Source organism: Penaeus vannamei, chromosome 18 (genome assembly GCF_042767895.1).
Source record: "Penaeus vannamei isolate JL-2024 chromosome 18, ASM4276789v1, whole genome shotgun sequence".
NCBI lineage: Eukaryota > Metazoa > Arthropoda > Malacostraca > Decapoda > Penaeidae > Penaeus > Penaeus vannamei.
In genome coordinates this window covers 10,314,482-10,326,622 of record NC_091566.1, presented here as the reverse complement: position 1 = coordinate 10,326,622, position 12,141 = coordinate 10,314,482, and the positions used below count along the sequence as shown (strand labels likewise).

The 12,141-nt window shown below is 39.3% G+C and overlaps 1 protein-coding gene across 5 annotated transcripts in view; it reads right to left on the bottom strand.

Annotated features, from left to right (window-relative positions):
* Positions 1–11,262: 11,262 nt before the first annotated feature.
* Gug (arginine-glutamic acid dipeptide repeats grunge) overlaps positions 11,263–12,141 on the bottom strand; it is a gene marked incomplete in the record, with an annotated part of 57,395 nt that continues 56,516 nt past the window's right edge. For all 5 annotated transcript variants that reach the window (XM_070132865.1, XM_070132866.1, XM_070132869.1 and 2 more), the window contains 1 exon segment: positions 11,263–12,141. This exon segment is cut by the window's right edge and continues 2,431 nt beyond it.

Sequence of the window (12,141 nt, the reverse complement as noted above, 5' to 3'; positions counted from 1 at the left end):
CTCTGCCGAGGTCGAGGACGAGGGTGAGAGGGGAGGAAGGGGCAGGGGGGATTTTGGAGGGGGTGGAAGGGGAAGAGAGGGGAAGAGGAGGAGAGGGGGAGGGGGTGGAAGGGGAGGAGAGGAGGAGGGGTGGAAGGGGAGGAGAGGGGGAGGGGGTGGAAGGGGAGGAGAGGGGGAGAGGGTGGAAGGGGAGGAGAGGGGGAGGGGGGTGGAAGGGGAGGAGAGGGGGAGGGGGTGGAAGGGGAGGAGAGGAGGGGGGGATGGAAGGGGAGGAGAGGGGGAGGTATTGGAAGGGGAGGAGAGGGGAAGGGGGTGAAAGGGGAGGAGGGGGGAGGGGGTGGAAGGGGAGGAGAGGGGGAGGGGGTGGAAGGAGAAGAGGGGTGAGAGGGTAAAGGAAAGGAGGTGGAAGGGGAGGAGAGGGGGAGAGGGTGGAAGGAGAGGAGGGGGGTGGAAGGGGAGGAGGGGGGAGGGGTGAAAGGAGAGGAAGGGGGAGGGGGTGAAAGGAGAGGAGGGGGGAGGCGGGGAGGGGAAGGGAAAGAAGAAAGTAGAAGATGATGTGATGATAAGAATAATGACTATAATCATAATAATAGTAATATTAATACATTTAATAATATGAATAATACTGATAATGTTACTTGTAATAATTGTAATAATAAAGATAATGATATATATAATACTGGTAATAATGATAATGATTATAATAATATCAACGATGTCAAGATTGATTAGAATAACAATAATGATGATAATGATAATAATAGTAATAATAATAATAATAATAATAATAATTATTATTATTATTATTATTATTATTATTATTATTATTATTATTATTATTATTATTATTATTATTATAATAATAGATTTCATAAAAATAATGATGATAATGATGATAACGATAATAATCATAATAATAATAATATCAATGACAATAATAATAACAACAAAAATACTGATACTAATAATAACGATAATAATAATGATAATAATAATAATAATGATAATAATAATAATAATAATAATAATAATAATAATAATAATAATAGTAATAATAATAATAATAATAATAATAATAATAATAATAATAATAATAATAATAATAATAATAATAATAATAATAATAATAACAATAATAATAATATTAATAATAATAATAATAATAATGATAATAATAATAATAACAACAACAATAATAATAATAATAATAATAATAATAATAATAATAATAATAATGATAATAATAACAATAATGATAACATTGACAATAAGAATAATGACAATAAAAATATAGATAACGATAACAACAGTAATAAAAGCAAACAAAATAATAGTAACGACAATAATAAAAATGGTAAGAATAAAAAAATTATGATTATGACGATAATATTCATGATAATGATAGTGACAATAACAGTAATATTAATAATGATATAAATAATAACTGATAATAATGATAATGATAATGGTAATAATGATAATAGTATTAGTGATGGTAATAATAATGATAATGATAATAATGATAATAATAATAATGATAATAATAATAATTATTATTATTATTATTATCATCATTATTATTATAATGATAATAATAATAATAATAATAATAATGATAATAATAATGATGATAATGATAATAGTAACGATAATAATGATAATAGTAATAATAATAAAGATAATAGTAATAATAAAGATAATAGTAATAATAATGATAATGATAATAATAATGATAGTAATAATAATAAAGATAATAGTAATAATAATGATAATGATAATAATAATAATAGTAATGATGATAGAAATAATGATGATTATTATCATTGTTATTATTGTTCTTATTATCATAAAACAATATTAACAGTAATAATGCAAATCGCACTGATGATAACAACCTTAATGATAACTATAATAATGCTAGAATTGGGATAATACACAAGAACAGTGACAGCAAAACCAAATAAATGACGAATGGCGAAAGATCAACAATTAAGAACAACAAACCTAAAAGAAATCACTTCAGCCTAAATCACACAGCTAATTGGCCACCACAACAAAAATCAGGAAATGATCGGGGAAAAAAAAAAATATATATATATATCGAATATCCAGGAATATCGCCAAATATCGCTATTCGTGAAAACGCGCGGGAAGCCTCTCGCGGTGGAGGGAGACGAGCACACTGCCGTCGCGAGGAGGGCGTCTGCCATACATAAAAAAGCGATGAGCAACGACCATCACTCCTGACGACGGCCAAACCGCTTCTGTTCGACCCTGCGCAGGCCGGCCATTTCTGGGCAGGTCGTTACAAGGTCCATATAAGTACTTATATAGACCTTGGGTCGTTAGACATGCAGACATACGCACAGTCACCCGCGAGCTCGTATAAAGACTTTTAAATGCATGTAGAGCAAATATTGATATACCCTTACATTCACAAAGACATTAGAACGTTCTATCTGTATGTGTATGTATATGTGTTTCTGTGTGTATGTGTGTGTCTATATGTGTGTGCGTGTACACACACACACACACACACACACACACACACACACACACACACACACACACACACACACACACACACACACACACACACACACACGTATGTGTGTGTATGTGTGTGTATGTGTGTGTATATATATATATATATATATATATATATATATATATATATATATATATTAGCGCGCGCATTTTCACTTGCGTATGTACACACAAGTGCGCAAGTGTGTTTGTGTATGTACGCACATGTTCATGAAAAAGCAGCGTAAGTACTCCTGAAGCGCGCAGCCGGCAAAGGTTAATGAATTATAGATGGATTGATCGGCCGCCTGACCCTTCAACCCTTCGTTCCCTTGGACCGAAACGCCGCTCCGCGTTTTGCTCTAAAATGGTTTTCCTCCTGCACGCTTTGCTTCAGTTCTTCGTAAGGAATTACAATTTACTGTTCGAACAGTTTGTAGATTGCTTGTTAAATTCGTAACTCTGAATTTTGGCTAAACAAATGTCTTTTTGAAAACGTTTTGGAATAACAATCATTTGGACGCTGGTTTAACCGAGGTAGATTTAGTAACTGATTTTTTCTGCAATATGTCTTTGGTACTTGTGTGTCGCATCCAACAAAGAGCAATGAAAGTTTAATCAGATAAACAAACAAATGACTAATAATGATATTGATAATGGTAGCATTATTACTAATAATAATGATAATGATAATCATACTACTACTACTAATGATAATATTAATGATAATAACAATATCAACAACGACATTAGTAGCAGTATTAGTAATGATAATGATGACATTTATAATGATAACAATAATAATAACAATAATAATAATAATGATAATGATAATAATAATATCAATAATAGCAGTGATAATGATAACAATTAAAATCATGATGAATATAGTAATTTTACCAAAGAAAATGGTGATGATAACGATAATGATAGTAATTAAAATAATAATACTAACTATGAATAAATATAACAGTATCTGTAACAATAATAGCGACAGTAATGATAATAATAGTGCTATTAGTAGTAGTAGTAATAATATTCATAATGACACATAATAATAACAATAATAATCACAATTATAATAACAATAATAGCATAATAATAATAATAATAATAATAATAATAATAATAATAATAATAATAATAATAATAATAATAATAATAATAATAATAATAATAATAATAGTAATAATAATAATAATAATAATAATGATAATAATAATAATAATAATAATAATAATAATAATGATAATAATAATAATAATAACAATAATAACAATAATAATAATGATAATAAAAATGAAACAATAATAATGATAATAGTAATAGTAAAATAGTAGTAAAATAATTACGGCAACAATACTAATACTAATAATCATAACAATAAAAAACAGTAACAATAATAGCAATAATAACCCTAAAGCTCGCCACGATATCACGGGGTACGGGGTTGGCATGCGAGAGTGCCCTCTCCCCCTCCCCTCCTCTCTCCCTTCATCTCTCCTCCCTCCCTTCCTCTCCCCTCATCCCTCCCCTTTCTTCCCCTCACCCCTCCCTCCTCTCCCCTTTTCCCCTCCCCCTCCACCCCTCCCCCCTCCCCCTCCCCCTCCCCCCCCCCTCCTCCTCCTCCTCCTCCTCCTCCTCCCCTCCCCCTCCACCTCCCCCTCCTCCTCCTCCCTCCTCCTCCTCCTCCTCCTCCTCCTCCTCCTTCCTCCTCCTCCACCCTCCGTCCTCCTCCTCCTCCTCCCCCTCCTCCTCCCTCCTTCCTCCTCCCTCCTCCTCCCCTCCTCCTCCCTCCTCCCCCTCCTCCTCCTCCTCCTCCTCCCTCCTTCCCCTCATCCCTCTCTCTCCCCTCTCCCCTCCCTCCTCTCCCCCTTTCCCCACCCCTTTCTTCCCCTCACCCCTCCCTCCTCTCCCCCCTTTCCCCTCATCTTCCTTCTCTCCCCTCCCTCCCCTCTCTCACCTCCCCCTCTCCCTCTTTCCTCTCCCCTCCTTCCTCCCTCTCACCTCCCTCTCCCCCTCCCTCCCCCTCTCCCCTCCCTTCATTCCCCTCATCTCCCTTCCCTCCTCTTCCCTGTCCCCTCCTTCCTCCCTCTCACCTCCCCCTCTTCTCTCTCCCCTCCTTCCTCCCTCTCACCTCCCCCTCTCCCCTCCCTTCCTCCCTCTCACCTCCCCCTCTCCCCTCCCTAACCCCTCTCCCCTTCCTCCCCCTCTCCCCTCCCTCCCCCTCTCCCCTGCCTTCATTCCCCTCATCTCCCTTCCCTCCTCTTCCCTGTCCCCTCCTTCCTCCCTCTCCCCTCCCTTCCTCCCTCTCATCTCCCCCTCTCCCCTTCCTCCCCCTCTCCCCTTCCTCCCCCTCTCTCCCTCTCCCCTCCCTCACCCCTCTCACCTCCCCCTCTCCCCCTCTCCCTCTCTCCCCTCTCTCACCTCCTCCTCTCCCTCTCTCCCCTCCCTCCCCTCTCTCACCTCCCCAAACGCTGCCGCAGGGTAAGGGATAAGGAAAGGTCAGCTGTGCGAGGGAGAGGGAGAGAGAGCTGGGCTAAAACAAAACAGGAAAAAATTTAAACTTTAAATTTCTGTTTTCGGATATTCTAAACCTTTTCAGCTAAAGTGATATCAGTCTAGATCTGGGGAAAAGAAACACATGCTTAGGAGTTAATTAATAGTTTTTAAAATCTTTGTTTGAGATCAGAAAACCGTGCAATTAACCTTTACCAACGACACGTACCAAACTTAATTTTCTTTCATTTGTATGAACGTTTCGTAACGACTCAGCTTTTGCTTCTTCTGTATTCATTCTTACATAATTCTGGGAATTAGATTTCATTTCTTGACATTAATAATGAACATATATCATCATTAGTATATTTCATTTCAGAAGTAATCGAACCTGAAGTGATGAAGAAAACATCTTTTCTATAAAAAAAAGTTATATATATATATATATATATATATATATATATATATATATATAATCTTTGTAAAAGAAAAAAATACAAGGCGCATTTCCGACCGCAAGATATTTCAATTTCACATGAAATTTTTTGAAACTTCTTGTTCATTCCCGTTGTTAATAGAACTTCTTGGCCAGGTATCTTGGCTTGTTTCCTAACCAAATCAAGCATTTTCAAACTTCCCCCAAAGGGAACTTGCTAGTTGCTGACAACATGGCTGACAGATGCAGAAATTATATGAATGAGAATGAATATCTTTTCAATACAAGAGGTATTTGACCGGTTTCGAATACATCTGCGTCAATAAATATATTTCTGGCGGAAGATCCATTTGAGACCATGCAAATACATATCTTGTATTGTGAAGATATTCATTCTCATTCATACTTTTTCTACATCTGTCAACATGACTGCGGTTCATGGCTGATAAAAAACAGTAATTACGATGAAAATATCTTGATATACTTATTTTGTAGCCAATATGTATTGCAAATTACCAAGTTTTGATCATATTTATCTGAAGCCGAAGTCCGGGAATGTCTGAAGAACGTTTTCATTTGCTTTTATTTTGTTTATGATATTCTCTGTGTTTCTCTAAAATGTGTGGGCCATCATCTCTTGTTATTTAGTCTTTTTTGCTGTATATGTAAATCATTTCACGAAGGCGAAGAAAGATCTCGCTACATTCACGGTCATTAATAATAGCGTCCTTTCTATTTATTTATTTCTGCCACGCTACGACATGGAATGAGCCAGCATCGGTAGTGAGTTTCCCTTAAAAGCAAACTGGGTGTTGGGACTTTTTTAACGAAATTGGCAAGACGAAGCAAACCGAGCAAAACCGAAGCTTGATTGAGGTTCTCGTCAAAAATGCGCCTTACGACCTGGCAGAAACGGTACAGCTCGGCACTGGGCAACCTCAAGTTTGCTAAACACTGGAACAGCGATACCAGTAGTTAATCGTAATCACCAATAACTTTTCTCAGTAATCCATTGTTGCTTCTGCCTACGGTGAAGTAGTGTCTGGCTACTTACCGACTCGACCGTGCGGAAAACACCCATGGACATGCCTCATGGAATTTGCCTGGTGAGGGAACTACTCGCTGTCGCCGCATTTATGCCCAACAGTGCGTGAGCGAAAGAGAGCACTAGAGTGAAAGTGGGAATGGGGGGGGGGGGGGTGAGGGAAGGAGAGATAATGAGGGTAAGAAAAGCAGGTTTGCAATAACGTGTGTGAGAACGCGTGAGAATGAATGAGTGCGTCTAGGAAAGTGTAAGACCGAGTGTGAGGGGGAAAGGGGAGAGGGAGAGATGGTTAATGGTTAAAAAGCGAAATAAATGTGCTAGACATCTAAGTTCATGTAGCACTATATGAAAGTACATTAAAGGGTAGTGAAGAATAATAGTTGTTAATCGTCAACTATCTAGAGTAGTATTGAAAGGTTAAAGATAGGTAGAGTTGATGAATGGATGGGTTATTGTGGGTTTAGGTAAGGGATTAGATCAAGTGAAGGATATGCATGCGTCTGAGAAAGGAGAACAGGTTGTCAAAGCAGAAAGTGTGGGGCTCTGAATAAGTTAGGCGGTCGGTGAGGGAGAGCAGAGGCGCGGGCTGTAGCAAAGCGTGGACAGGACAACAGAATGTGTGGAACTGAGAGGGCGACGTTACATTGGGGAGTAGGGCACTGGTATAGGAGGATGTGTAAGAAAAGTCTCTGGAAACAGATAATGGATGGGTTATAGGAAGGATATAACGAAGGTCAGGTCTGTGAGAACGGAAACAGCGAATATTCCAATGCAGGAGAGCTATTTCTTAGATGATCTACGAGTGATAACGGTTACAGTGCGTTTTGGAGAATTTGAAGGGGAAGGGGCTAGGGGGTGGGATATGGGATAAGGAATTGGAGAGGGTGGTGGTGTAGTACCAGGAGGGGTGTCAAGAGGTGGAGGATCTGGGGAAGGGCGTAGTTGTGACATAAGGGATTCACGTGTGTATCCAGGAGGGAGTGGAAGGGATAGAGGAGATGGAGGGAGGGTGTATGTATGTGTAGTTGGAGCTGAGGGAGGGAGTAGGAGGTAAGGGTGTAGGGGGTATATGAGTAGGAAAAGGATGAATAAATGAGGGGGGTGGGCTGTGTTGGGAGGGAGTAGGAGGAAGGGGTGTAGGGGGAATATGAGTAATAGGAGAATGGATATCGGCAGTCACTTTGAGTGTGGAGGGAGCGGGAGTTGTGGAATTTGCGGGTGGGTGAGGGGTTTCGGTGTCCTTTTGGGGCTCGAGCAGATAGTTTTGAGTATCTCCCAGAGATTCTGCAGTGGCGTTGGTTGGAGTTTTGTGAGACAAAGGTTTTCTTATGAGGGGGGTGGGAGGAAGGAGACTGGTTACTGAGGAGTAAAGGCAAAGGTAGGTGGGGTGAGTGTGTGGTAGGAGAAATGGGGCGTAACGTTTAGTCTGTCTGCTGCAGGTAGTGCGGGGAGGGAGAGGGGACGGTGTTGGAGCTGTAGTTGAGACTGAAGTGTCTGGATTTAGAATAGCAAAAGAATTTGACAGTGGAAGGTAGGAGGTAGAAGTGGAAGTGGGGAAGAAAGTAGGTATAGGGGAGGGTGTAGGAACATCTTGGGGTGGAGGAGAGGAGCAAGTGACATGACTGGAGTAGGGAGTAAGAGAGAAACCTCGTTGACCTGCTTCCTGTCTGGCTTCACATAGAGTGAGACCAAGTTTGTGTTTGAGAGTTGTCACCTCAGATTCAGACTTGTAAGTGGGACAGCCTCTATAAAATACATTATGGGGGCCGCCGCATTTAGCACATGTGCGTGATTGTGCAGAGTAGTTTGATCTGTTATGACCAGGTTGGGCACATATTGGGTATCGGGCTGTGGAACGGCAGTGTTTGGCAGGATTTCCAAAGCGCCAACAGTTTTGGCATTGACGAGGAGGAGGTTGGTATGGTTGAACAGAGAGGGATTGTCCACCAATGTAGATACGAAAGGGAAGGTCATGTGTATTGAAAGTAATTTGGGCAATGTGAGTGGGTTTCTTTCGATGACCTCTAGGAGGAATGGAGTAGCAATGTACTGATTTCACATCTTGGTCTTTGAGGCAGCCGAGCAAGTCTTCTCCACTATCTAACCAAACTTTGGTATCGACAGGGCAGTTTGCTGAGGAGACAGAGACAGTTCCGGTACAGTTATGAAGGGTTGGATGAGGTTCTGCAGTAATGAGGTTGCCAGAGAGATCAGTTAGATCTGATGCTATAACTTGGGCTTCAGATGGATCTGTAACGAGACGGGAACGTTCGGGTCGGGTATAGAAAGGGACTGCGCACTTGTTTCTGGAGACGTTGTTGAAAGAGAAGTGTTGTCTGAATAAGGTCTCATTTGGCTGGGGGTGAATACCGTATTTATGATATTTGTAGAGCTGGGGGTGGTAGAAGGAGGGAGACGTGTGGAAGAGGGAGTATTGTTGAGGGGGACAGTAATACGGAGAGGTGGAGAATAAGACTGTAAGGCAGTAACAAGGGAGAATGGGGTTGTGGAGAAGTTTGTGGGGGTAGAAGTGACGTTGAGGAAGTTGTGGGAGTAGGAATGTTTTCTAGTGATTGATTCTCGGCTTGGGTGGGCAATGCACTAGTAGGCATTGAGGAGTCGTGGTCAAAGGAGAGCCCGGGGTCGGGGAACCGGGAGAGTTTGAGTTAGTGGGGCTGTTTGATGAAGGGGCAAGCCTCATTGCTCCTAATAAGGGTATTGCGTCTTCATTACTGGCCATGAGAAGTCTTGCCTATGTTGGGGAAAGAAACAGCCCACCCCTCAGGGTCCTCTTGAGGGGTAAGGGCCGTCACAGGGGACCTTACACATCATGGATATAGTAGTAATTATCTTATTCCTTTTATAATATTGGAGTATATACTTCATGTGATTGTCACAATCATAACTTGGTTATATATTTGTTATCATTGACATATATTGTTATTGACATTGTGTGTGTGTGTGTGTGTGTGTGTGTGTGTGTGTGTGTGTGTGTGTGTGTGTGTGTGTGTGTGTGTGTGTGTGTGTGTGTGTGTGTGTGTGTGTGTGTGTGTGTGTGTGTGTGTGTGTGTGTGTGTGTGTGTGTGTGTGTGTGTGTGTGTGTGTGTGTGTGTATATATATATATATATATATATATATATATATATATATATATATATATATATATATATATATATATGTATATCAAAGGCAAGATCAAGCGTGGATTTTGAGGGGATTGTGAGAGGCTAGCAAAACTACCTCATTCAGCATTAATCGTGTATATAAAAGACCAAGCGGGAAGCCAGTCGCTCTCGCGCTCTCAGTTATAGTTCCGTGGGTCTGTGCCAGTGTAAATATTGAACTATATCATTATTACATTACAAAAGTTGTGGAAATGTGTGTGTTTCGTTATCCATTCCACCACGTGTTTATTCCAGGTGCCTTTGATATACTTTAAAACTAGAACGAAGTCTAAAGAATAGACAGAGGGAAAGTATCACTAACGTGATCAGTACTATCGACAAGTAACTGCTCCACCTTAATTAATTACGAAGTGGTGAGGAAATAGTGGAGCGATGACAGGACTAGACAACTAAAACCGGGGAATGCCGTGCCCTTGGTTCCCTCAGGCCGTTCAGGACTGGCACAAAGTCAGCCTTTCAGCCTTTCAGCACGGCTCTTACACCTTAGGAAGTGGATAGTAGAAGGGGTTGGAGAAAGGACGGAAACGAAAGAGCTGGAGGGAGAAAAGACCATGCAAAATTACTTGACTCCAGGGCTGAAGCTCCTAGAAGGGGAGATCCCCAGCATTGGGTCCGTCCTCGTCTCCTACCCCCCCCCCCCCCGACAACAACGGACAAGGGATGGGGGGAGGGGGGCAAGAAATATTTGCGAACGGTTATGTGCATTTGTGTGCCTGTTTAACAACTGACACTTCATTTCGTTGTTCATATGTGGGCACGTGTTGTTTCGATTTTCATCTTATCTGCTAAATATCAATATTCTGTGGCTCTGGTGTAACGTACAAATATTGCTCATTTACACCGTGTAATTTTGGAATGATATTCCAAACTGCCCAATTCCATCTTCTACCAACAAAAAGGGATGAAAGGTTGGTGTGTTCTTTATGAAGATATGTATTGTATAATGAGTAGAACATTATTAATGTTACTTTTTTCTAATTGTTCTTTATTTGCAATGGTGCTTAGTACCAAAAAAGGATTTTTTCAGCCAACCATTGTATTTCTGCATGGCATACAATACAAAATTTTTGAATTTGACTTTTATATTCCATAGAATGGAATTTTTCATCTTTCTATTGTACAAGTTCACTTGTATAAACTCCACTTCCATATCTGAGGAACTGGAGAACTGAGTGGCTTTTAAAAAAATCCTACCGTCAATATGCTGGCTTCTTGGAAAAAAATGTTTATTTATTTATTGTGAAGACATCTAGTCAAGGAAATCAGTAGCCAATAAACCCTTTTCCATCATTTTATTACTTCTTGGATATACCCGAGACGTGATGAAAACTCTTCTCTTTGTAAATATATGTGAAGTCTTCAATTTTCTCGTAGTTGCCTGAAGATTTTAAGAACCTGCTTGTAGACATTCTTTTGTGTATCTCACACAATAAAAGCATAAATTATAAAAAAGAACTAATAAAAAATTAACAGATTTAGGAACTCCACTGACATAGCATAGCTTTAGCTGTCAACACATGCCATAACAGGATAAGATCTTGACACTATTCAAAGGTTAGATGTTAAAAGATTTAGGATTAAAAGGGTATCTATTTCAAAACATGTAATTTCTACAGTGACAGAACTCACAACTGGAAACAAGGTAAATATATATATAAAAGATAATAAAGATAAAAAAAGTCCAGCACTGCACAGAAAGTGTTTACTGGTAATATATATATATACAACACTGACCATTTTACACATGGGTGAGGCCACCAGCATGAATAATTCTACATGCAATTAGGATCTATTTCATGTTCATATTTACACATTCTGAAAATATTCATTTACAGAATCCCGGATTGACCCGTCATACTGGCAACGTCACAGAAATTGGTGCTTTAAAAAATGATGATCAACATCAATAAAAGGGTCAACCTTATCATCACGACATGCTGCTTGCTACAAAGGTCCTTAAAAAAGATTTTTTTTTCTTTTCTTGTTTTTTGTAAAAATGATAATAAAAAACCTAACCTTTATCCTATACTAATATGTACCTACAAAATTCTTATTCATTAAGTGTCCATCAGAAAAATAGTAATAATAAAATACTAATAATGTTGATGAATTTTTATAATAAAATTAACAAATATAATGTAAATGATATTAATAGTTAATAATAATAATAATAATAATAATAATAATAATAATTCATAATTCATGATAACAACAATAATAATAAAAAATAATAATAGTAATAAATGTAGAAACAAACAATAAGAATAAGAAGTAGAAGAGTTCACTCAGACAAACAGTTTCCGTAGTCATAATGTATTGTTCTTGATGTCGTTCTCATTATCGATTACCCGCGCACCACAAGTTGCAGACATTTCTAAGGCTCAAGGCCCAACCGTTGCTCTTATCACTGAAGTACCCAAGGAGGATAAGACCCCCTCGTGCCTAAAAT